General features: G+C 33.8%; 1 pseudogene; it reads left to right on the forward strand.

Annotated features, from left to right (window-relative positions):
- The first annotated feature begins 3092 nt into the window (after positions 1-3092).
- On the forward strand, positions 3093-9551 carry LOC143380525 (tripartite motif-containing protein 51-like; annotated as a pseudogene).
- Positions 9552-9772: the final 221 nt, after the last annotated feature.

Genomic DNA, 9772 nt, shown 5'->3' on the forward strand with positions numbered 1-9772 from the left:
GTGTTTTTTTATTTTTTAAAACTAAAACTTCAGTGACTTTGAAGTTTATTCTCTCTTCTCAGAGAAATCCCCATATTTTAATATTTTTATTTTTGATTCATAATTTTAAAATCTTCTCTTATGAAGGATTATTTTTAATTATTTTTGGGGATGGTGAACCACACTTGAGCCCCTTTTTATTTTTTATTTAGAGACAGGATGTCACTAAGTTGCTTATGACCACACTAAATTGTGAAGGCTGGTCTTGAACTTGTGATCTTTCTGCCTCAGCATTGCAAATTGCTGGTATTACAGACATGTGCGACAGCATCCTGTTTGTTTAATCTGTTTTACACCAGACATGGTGGTGAACACCTGTAATTCCAGTGACTTGGGTGTCTGAGGTAGGAGGACTGCATGTTCAAGGTCAGCTTTGGCAACTTAGTGAGATCTGTTCCTCCCCCCCCAAAAAAAAAAATTAAAAATAATATAAAAAGGCTGGGTAGGTGCTCAGTGTGAGAAAGCTTGCATAGCATGTGTGAGATCCTATATTTAGTGTTCAGTACTTAAAAAAACACTTTTCTGAATGGTAAATATTTTTTAATCAAATTTGTTGTTCTTCCAAAGAGTAACAGTAAAATTATTTAAAAAATATCTTTACATAGTGGAGTACAATATGCTGGATGATAATTCTTTTTTTTCCACCTCATATGTGAAATTTAACTTTTCTCTAAAGTGTTTACAGCATTTTGATCTTTTCTTTTTTTAATGCATTCTTTACTATTTATCCCAGATTTATTATAATACAGTCATCTCTTAGTGTTAGTAACCTGTAAATAAAAAAAAAAAAATCTGTAGATTCTCGAGTCCTTTATATGAAATGGTGAAATATTTACACATAATCTACACACTTCAAATATCTCTGGGTTACTTATGCAATCTAATAAATGAATGTAAAAGTTATGTTATACTGTACTGTTCAGGAAATTAAAAGTCTGAACAAAACATGTTCAACATATTGTGTGTGTGTGTGTGTGTGTGTGTGTGTGTGTGTGTATGCTGAATTTATAAATGCAGAACCCACAGGTATAGAGGGCCTACTGTAACTACTACTGTATTAAAATTTGCACCTTGAGTGTATTTAGAAGTTTTATTTTTAAATGATATAAATGCTGTCCCTTTATAGCTTGAACTTTTGAACTTAATTTTAAATAACTAAGACAGCGGTGAGAACTGCAAAACAGTGGCAATAGGAGCACTGAGAAGTTTCCCTGAAATATCCAACACCAAGAGTCAGAACCCAAGTATTTGACCAATAATTTATTTTAAGACATAGTTTTATGAGGCTGATTGTCTTTCATTTGATGCATCTTAAGTTATGAAATTTTTTCTAGTTAATAATTGTGAATTACCTCTGAAGTCTATCAACATTACAATATTTTCCTATTTTCCTCTTAAATTCATCAGTGTTACTAAGAACTGGAAGATCAACTTCTCAGCATTGCTAGAATAAAGATTTCTGTTAAGATATGATTATGCATATTTTAGATTAAAATAAGTCTTCTCAGGCTGTGGCTGTGGCTCAGTGGTAGCGCACTTGCCTGGCAAGTGTGATGCAGGAAGTTCAATTCTTAGCACCACATATAAATAAATAAAAATAAAGATCTATTTAAAAAAAGCAAGTAAGTGTTTTAAAAAAAATAAAATAAAATAAGTCTTCTCTTTTGTTTTAAAAACTGAAGAGGAACATGTAACTTTAACTGTGCTCCAATTATTCTGCCAGAAATCAGGATTATAATTGTTAGAGTACCCAAGAAATAAGGTTGTAATGAAAATAACATGTTGATTGTAATAAGATTGTTTTTTAAAAATAATTTATCTAGTTTTTTAATCCTCAAGATTAAAACAGAAACAAAACCAAACAAACAAAAAACATTTTTTTTTTATTATTTCTTACCCTTACAGAAAACCTAGATTGGTTTTATTTTTTGAATTCATGTGGTTTATGTGTGCAATGGTTAAGGTGAATTGTCACCTTGGTTGGATTAAGAAATAAAGAAGATTTAGAGATTTCTGGGTGGGTCAAGAGGGTGTGTCTAGGAATGATTAGCATATGGAATAGCCAACTGAAATGAAGACTCTCCCTAACTGGGGGCAATACAGTCCAATAGGGTGATGGATTGGATGGAATAAAAATAGGAAGAAGAAAGAAGCAACAGCAGATGCCATCTTGATTCTTTTTGAACTGTTTCTTGATTGCTGTTTTGAGCATCTGAAATTGTCTGATTCTGGCTTCTTCACTCTTCCAAAGCAGACTCTGCCAGTGATTCCCTAGGGAGTTTCCAGAAACTTGCAGTCTTTGACTTGGAATTGATCCCTCTTGTTTTGAAGCTTAAGCCTCTTGAACTGTACAGCTACTTGTTCTTCCAACTCTCCAGCCTGCAGGCATCCTTTGTGGAACACCCAACTTCTGGTCGACCTAAAAAAATACCGTTTTATAATTATACTTCCTATTGGTTTCAAATATATATATATATATATATATATATATATATATATATATATATATATATATATATATATATATATATATATATATATATATATATATTTGATTTTGTGAGTTTTACTTTTAAAGAGCTGGTCTCTTTCTAGTGAACTTCTCATACTTCATTGGCCCAAGTAGACTTTCCTCAATAAACATGCTTTCATTTTCCTTTTATTGAAAAGATGAATGGAAACAATTATAATTGTTTGTAGGCCCCTTATGACACAAGTCCTACACCCACAGCCAGATGATTAATATTCAAATTTCTATTCTGGTGGGAGCAGAAACTCAGTATGGCAGGAATATGAGTTATCTAGTCAGAATTATGCCTGACATAAAGCTGAAGGCTCTCCTTGTGCATCAGTTCTTTTGTGTTATAGAATAGAGTTTGTACTACTTTAATGACCATTTTTTAAGAAAATTAAAATGTAGTTATTACTCCCCAGGTATGGGTCTGAAGAACCATTTTGCCTAATCAGACTCAGAAATAACATGTTGCTTCTTCTTCTTCTTCTTCTTCTTCTTCTTCTTCTTCTTCTTCTTCTTCTTCTTCTTCTTCAAAAATATGGATTCCAGAATCAAGCAAGCCTGCCAGAAGTAAATCATCTGCCCTATCTGCATGAAGTACTTTATAGATCCAGTCACCTTAGCCTGTGGGCACAGCTTTTGTAGGCCCTGTATCTACCTTGGCTGGCATGATCTTTCAGTTCTTGTTACCTTCTCTGTATGCAAGCAGATGGTACAGAACAGAGACTTTAAAACAAATGTTTGTGTGAAGAAACTGGCAGCCCTGACCAGGAAAAAAAAAAAACAGTCTTTGGCAATTTCTGAGCTTGGAGTAACACATGCGTGAGACTCATAAGGAGATGAAGAAGATTTTCTGTGAAGAAGACAAGAACTTTCTCTGTTTGCTCTGCTCTAAATCCCAGGAGCATGAAGCTCACACACATGGCCAATCGAAAGTGCTGCTGAGGAGCACAGGGAAAGTGATTCCTCTGAAGATCCATTCTTAAAAAATCAAAGAAATCAACATGGGTCTGTTTTCTTGGGGGAACAGATGACTCTATGTTTCCCATTCGGAATGCCTTCTGGGTTCCAACTCTCAGGCTTCCCATATTTGACAAACATCTGAAAGGAACAAAGAAAACATAATGACCCTATTATTTTCACTGAGGTTAATTTATCTCTCATTTCTGATTTCTTCCCTATGTGAAGGTCTGAATGTTACACTATTTTTTTGCTGCTTCTCTAACTTATGGTTCTTGTACAGAGGAATCTGCTGAAGAAAATGCAATGTTTATGGGAAAAAATATTGTGAAAGTCACAGAAACCTGGCCATGGAGATATTGACTATGGACTCATGGGAGGTTAGTGCTATATTTCTGCCTTCAACATAAACTTAGGGGTCATATATGCAATATTTAAAGTAGGAAATAGATCTGAAACTCTAGTATTCTCTAGGATTGAACAAGAAAGGGGAGGAGTCAATAGTAAAAGTATTTCCTCAGTTTCTACTTATACCAGTGTGGCCCTTAGATAGGGTTTCTATTTGAGACACAGATATTATCAAAATCACTCTGCTTTACTACATGTAAAGGTACACTTAGTACTTACACAACAGGTATAAAAAACTAGGCCATTTCAAAATGTCATATGTTCTGGGATGATGTAAATGGCAGGCAAAAGTGGCATTTGGTAGTTGCTGAAAATTCAAATGTAGCTTCCAAAGCAGATTAAGCTGACTGCTAGTGAAAAATAAGTGGTAATAAATGGGTGCAAAATTTCAGAGAGAGGGATAAATGGTTCAAATATAAGAACAGTCTGAAATTACTCCAAAGAATTAATATTTAACAGCATTATATAAAGTATGGAGGGGAAATATGATTAGTGAAGCAGCTTTGTGTTTGAGTAGAAGATTACAAATTTGAGAATAATTTTTAAATAACTAATTTTCTTTGTGGATGTTTATCCTGAGTATCTTATAATTTAAATTAAAATTAATTAAAAATTGTTTCATGATAACTCTATTACAAATAATAAGCTATATAACATGCAGAAAACAAGGCTGCAAAAATCTCTTATTGGAAAGGTTAAGATACCAATCAGAAAGGAAAATGACCATTTACTTATGTAAATAAGTGAAATTCTTGATATATTAGAGCACAATAACATTTTTTAGACTAATTAAGCAGGAAAGGTGAAAATGAGTAAAAGAGCACAGACTGCAAATTAGGTTTAAATTTTAAATAGTTGGTGGCAAAATTTTTAACTCAAAAAATACTTTAAGATTAAATTCTGAAGAGGAACATAGCCATAGAATGTCAACCCAGAGAGAAGCACATAATAAATAATTGCACTGGTATATTGGGAGGGAGGTTAGTGAAGTTATGGTGAAGTTGATGTCATAGATTGGAATGACTTTTGAAGAGAATTTAAGAAAATGGTCTCAGAGAGATAATAAGATCAGGTGCTAAATGACACTTCAGTATTACAGTTAGCTGGGTGAAGTGCTTGGAGATGACTATTGTACTCTGAAGTTACAGTATGTAGGTTTAAGTGACTTGGCTTAAACTCAAGAAGAGTGAATGGATTTCAATGTATTCATTGTAGTCTAAAGTCCTTAAGTATTAAATGGGTTATGTTTCCTCACATATGGGTTGGAAAGGATAAAACAATTTTTTTGTGTGTGTGTGTGGATTGTTTTAGAAAACTCTTTATCATGAATTAAGTGAATGTAACCTGTTGATTAAAACTGTTGATGCAGAGAAAAGGACATGGTAGTGCAGTCTTGTAATCTCAGCTGATTGGGAGGCTAAGGCAGAAAGATTACAAGTTTGAGTCTAGCCTCAGCAAATTAATTAGAAAGAAAGAAACGAGCCATGAGTATTTGTAAAAAGGAAAGGAATAAAAATTTGTGGATTCTGAAAGTTTGACAAGATGAAGGCTTAAATATGATTGTTAATAATACAAATAAGAATCTGGGAGTTTATTTTATTTTTTGTTTGTCCTTTTAAAATACACATGACAGTAGAATACACTTTGACCTATTATTCATACTTATATTATAACTTATTCTAATTGGAATCCCATTCTTTTGATAGTACATGATGTGGAATTCCAATGGTGGTATATTGATATATAAACATAGGAAAGTGAAGTCCTAGAATTAGGGAGTTTCAACAGGATTCAGAGGGATAGGTTCATATTTTGATGAATTTAATTTTACTGCAGAACTACATAAATTTAAGAAGAGAAGCAATCAGAGTTGAATATGGGAAGATGCCTCCATTTTACTATGAGGAAGAATGGCATCATTCAGACAGGATGCAGAAAGAGAGGAAAGACATTTTTGAGCAGCTCAAAGAGAGTAAAACCAGAATGATTCATATGACAGAGATCTCAAGACGACCTGAAGGAAATATGCCGCAGACAAGATGTGGAGTCACTCCAGGTAACTACTGATACATGGGGATATAGGACAGGCATGTATAGCTATTTCATTTCACAACTGAAATCCACTTCCCTTGTTGCTTCAAGTTTGGTTGTACAAACATATTTCTCCACAACTGTGATTACTTTGCTAAGAGGTCACTTCTTCCAAGAAATTCTAAAAACAAGGATCCCTCCTATGTTATCTGTAAGTAACAAAAATGTATGAAATGATTAATGGATAGTCCCCTTCTGAAAATCAACAACATATTTGGGACTTTTAGAAATTCACCAAGTAGTAAGCTGCACATGGGTATTCTTGTTAATTCACAGACATAACAAGATGGGGTGATTCAGGAATATTGACCTTATTGCTACTGCTTTGTGTCTGCTCCCCTGAGACACAGGGTCTTTAGACAATTGCTGGGATTTATTTATGGTTGCAGCAGAACCCAGACTCCACAGCATCATCCCCTCCCACACACACAGAATATTGCAGAACCACACTTTACCAGGATTCTATAGTGGACTGCGTTCTATTGAGTAGAAAAGAAGTTGGAAATGCACCCTAGGATGGAAGACAGAACTTCTTGGGAACTAGTAGCTTCTGGAGCTGATTCAAAAATCTTACACTGTACTTAATGGTAGAGGGATCTTGTAAAAATCACTCCGAATTTTTATTTTTCTTTTCCCAGGTCATTGGAGACACAATGTACAGGTGAATGTTTACATGCCTCCCAACAGATCCTTTTGCAGTTTTTACAGTACTTGTCAGGACTATTACAGCGCATGATTCATTGGAATACTCAGTCCCTCTTGTAATTGATCTGCTTTTTTCTTCCCCCACCTATTTGACATCTCTCTTAGTTCTCATTCTCAGTAATTTTAGGAGTACCTTCAATAAAAATGTTGCAAAAGAGAAATTATTTCAAAATCCTTCCATTCCTCGTTTTCTTTCCAGTTCTGGAAAGCCTATGCAGATGAAGGAGAAATACTAAGTGTACACAAGGTTGATGAAGTCAAACACCTCACAGAGCTAATAGTGGGAACACAGGCTAACAGGAGAGGTAGAGTGCTCCAATGTGTGAAACCTCTAGAGATTTGTTAATTTTGTATGTATAAGTTGACAGTTTAAAATGATAGTTGAAATAAACTTAAAGCATTAGAACTCTGTGGGTCCTCCAGGCTAGCTCATCTCCAGAAACCAGATATCACTGCCTAGAATTCTTCTGACAGTCTCCCTGTGAAGGAGGCAATAGCCAGTTCTAGTTCTTAGAGAAGCTTTTGACTGCAGATAGGGAGATTTCAGTGCAGACTGGAAATGGACACCAGATTTTTACTCTTATATATATGCAAGTGAACAGAAAACTAAGCATATTTACAGAATTTGAGGAGTAACAGAAAGGATTAAAATGGATTTCAACAGCATTTAAAATATATTTAAATATTTAGGAACTGTGAATAAGAATTAATTTCACAAAGTGATGATTTCTGTATTTCCACACCTGTGTGTTGCTAGAATTCTTATAAAGGGTCATATCAAGAAAAGTCATGATTTTCTGACTTTACATATGTTCACTGCATCTTCCTTATTGCAGGATTGAATCTATGCAGCTGTATATAGCCCAGCCTCTGAATCCAGAACTCAGTGCAGGGCCCATCACTGGATTAATCCACAGCTCAATTGCTTTCAAGGTAAACATAAGCGCTTTGTCAGTATTCTCATATGTATTATTTGTTCTTAGGACCACATGGGTGGTATTTCCCTTTTATTAAATATCTTACTTATTTTTATAAATAAATAATATGACTGCAAATCCTTGAGTATGTATCTATAGTCAAATTTACAGTATAAATAGTGAAAAATAAAAAAAAAACTACATAAATATAATCCAGGCTCATATGTCCTGAGGTATATATAAAACAAGCAATATAAAAATTGTAATTTTAATAAACAGAGCTATACTCAGATTTAAGTTTCATTATTCAATTTCACAAACAAATTTATGCAGTATTTCAGTATGTTCAGTATTTTAAAAAAATGGCCCTGGCATTTTAACTTGGGGCCTCCCACATATTAGGCAAGCACCCTACCAGTTAGCCAGATATGCAGCCCCCAGTATTTTTTGTAACAGAGTCTCATGAATTTGCCCAAGCTGGCATTGAACTTTTCATCTGCTTATCCCAGTCTTCTGGGATTTCAGACATAAGCCACCTTACTCTGCTAAATTTGAATTGTTAGGAGAAGCTTTGGGGGGTAAATAGTTGAATAGTACTTTATGTTGTTTGTACCATGGGTATATATGATTTATATGACATAAAATTTTGAATAGCTATAGAAAATCTGAGAAAATAAATCAACTTTATCACCAAGAAAGGAAAATAAAAATAAAAATGATTTCAGTTTGCTCAATATAAAAAGCTACAGGTTAAATCTCATAAATTCAGGGCAGTGCAGAACATGCAGAAAACTTAGGGATAGTGAAAAGATTTGCATAAATAAATATTAAATTATTCTTTCTAAAATTACAAGATTTGAGGAATAACAGAAAGGATTTAAGTGGATTCCAGCAGCATGTACAATATATTTGAATATTTAGGAAATGAAAAAGAATTAATTTCATAAAGTGATACTTTCTAAAATATATAAATAGATTTTTATACAGTTGCTTATAAAAGCTTACAAGAGAGAAAATCTTCACCTCTCATCCAAAGAATGACACCTTTTTTTTTGAAATAGGAATATTTTTCTGATACTTATTTTTTATGTCTCCAGAGAGTTTAGGACATCCTCTCTGTAGCTATTTTGAAACAAAAATAAAATTAAAAGATATTGGTTTCATATTCTACTCAATATTTGATTTTTCACATTGTCAACAAATTTATGAGTCTGTGGTAAGCAATTTATTTGTTCTGTAGAATTACTATTCATGCCCATAATTTATTAGATTTTTACATCCAAAATCATTGTTGCTGTTACAATATCACATTTCTCAGTAATATCATTTCTTCACAGGAAGACTTTTTTTAAAGACTTTAACTTCTTATTTTTTACATTCATGTCTGCAATATTTTTCTTACAGTTGCTATTACTCTGTGTCCTGAAAGAGCCAACTGCCACGTCTTCCTGTAAAGAGAGTTGAGAAGCATGAATGTTGGATGTGATCCACAAGGTGCCTCCTAGATCAGCCTAACATCAGAATGCTTTCTTGCGTGGGGTACTCAGACTTTTACCATTGGCAGATATTACTGGGAGGCGAAGTGGGAGACCCTTGAAACTGGGCAACTCTTGGAACTGGGCTTTTGGAGTATGTAATGATTATTGGAAAAAGAACAGAAATTACAAGATGGATGAGTTGGAGGGGCTCTTACTTCTTGGATGTGTTAAGGAAGGTTTCTATTGCACTCTCTTTACCACCTCCCCAATTGTACTTCAATATGTACCAAGGCCCATTAGCCAAATAGGAGTATTTCTGGGTTATGAAGTTAGAACTGTGAGCTTTATTAATGTTGCTCAAATTTGCTGATATACAGGATTCATTCCTGTACCTTTTCTCCCTATCTTTAGCTTGTTTTCTGCTGTAGTCACTTCTGACCAGACATAGATAAGGACTATGCCCCAATGTATGGGAAATTCAACATCTAAGGAAGCCCTCCACCTTGGGTCTTATCAAACATGACAAACAGGTTGCATTTTGTTAACTTTACATTCCTTCTAATCTTGTGAAAACCTATTTAATGTGTTATTAATTATGGTGATAATATTAAAAGCCCATATATTCCTAAAATTTATGTTTTTTAAAAATTTATTCATTT

Source organism: Callospermophilus lateralis, chromosome 14 (assembly GCF_048772815.1).
Source record: "Callospermophilus lateralis isolate mCalLat2 chromosome 14, mCalLat2.hap1, whole genome shotgun sequence".
Lineage (NCBI taxonomy): Eukaryota > Metazoa > Chordata > Mammalia > Rodentia > Sciuridae > Callospermophilus > Callospermophilus lateralis.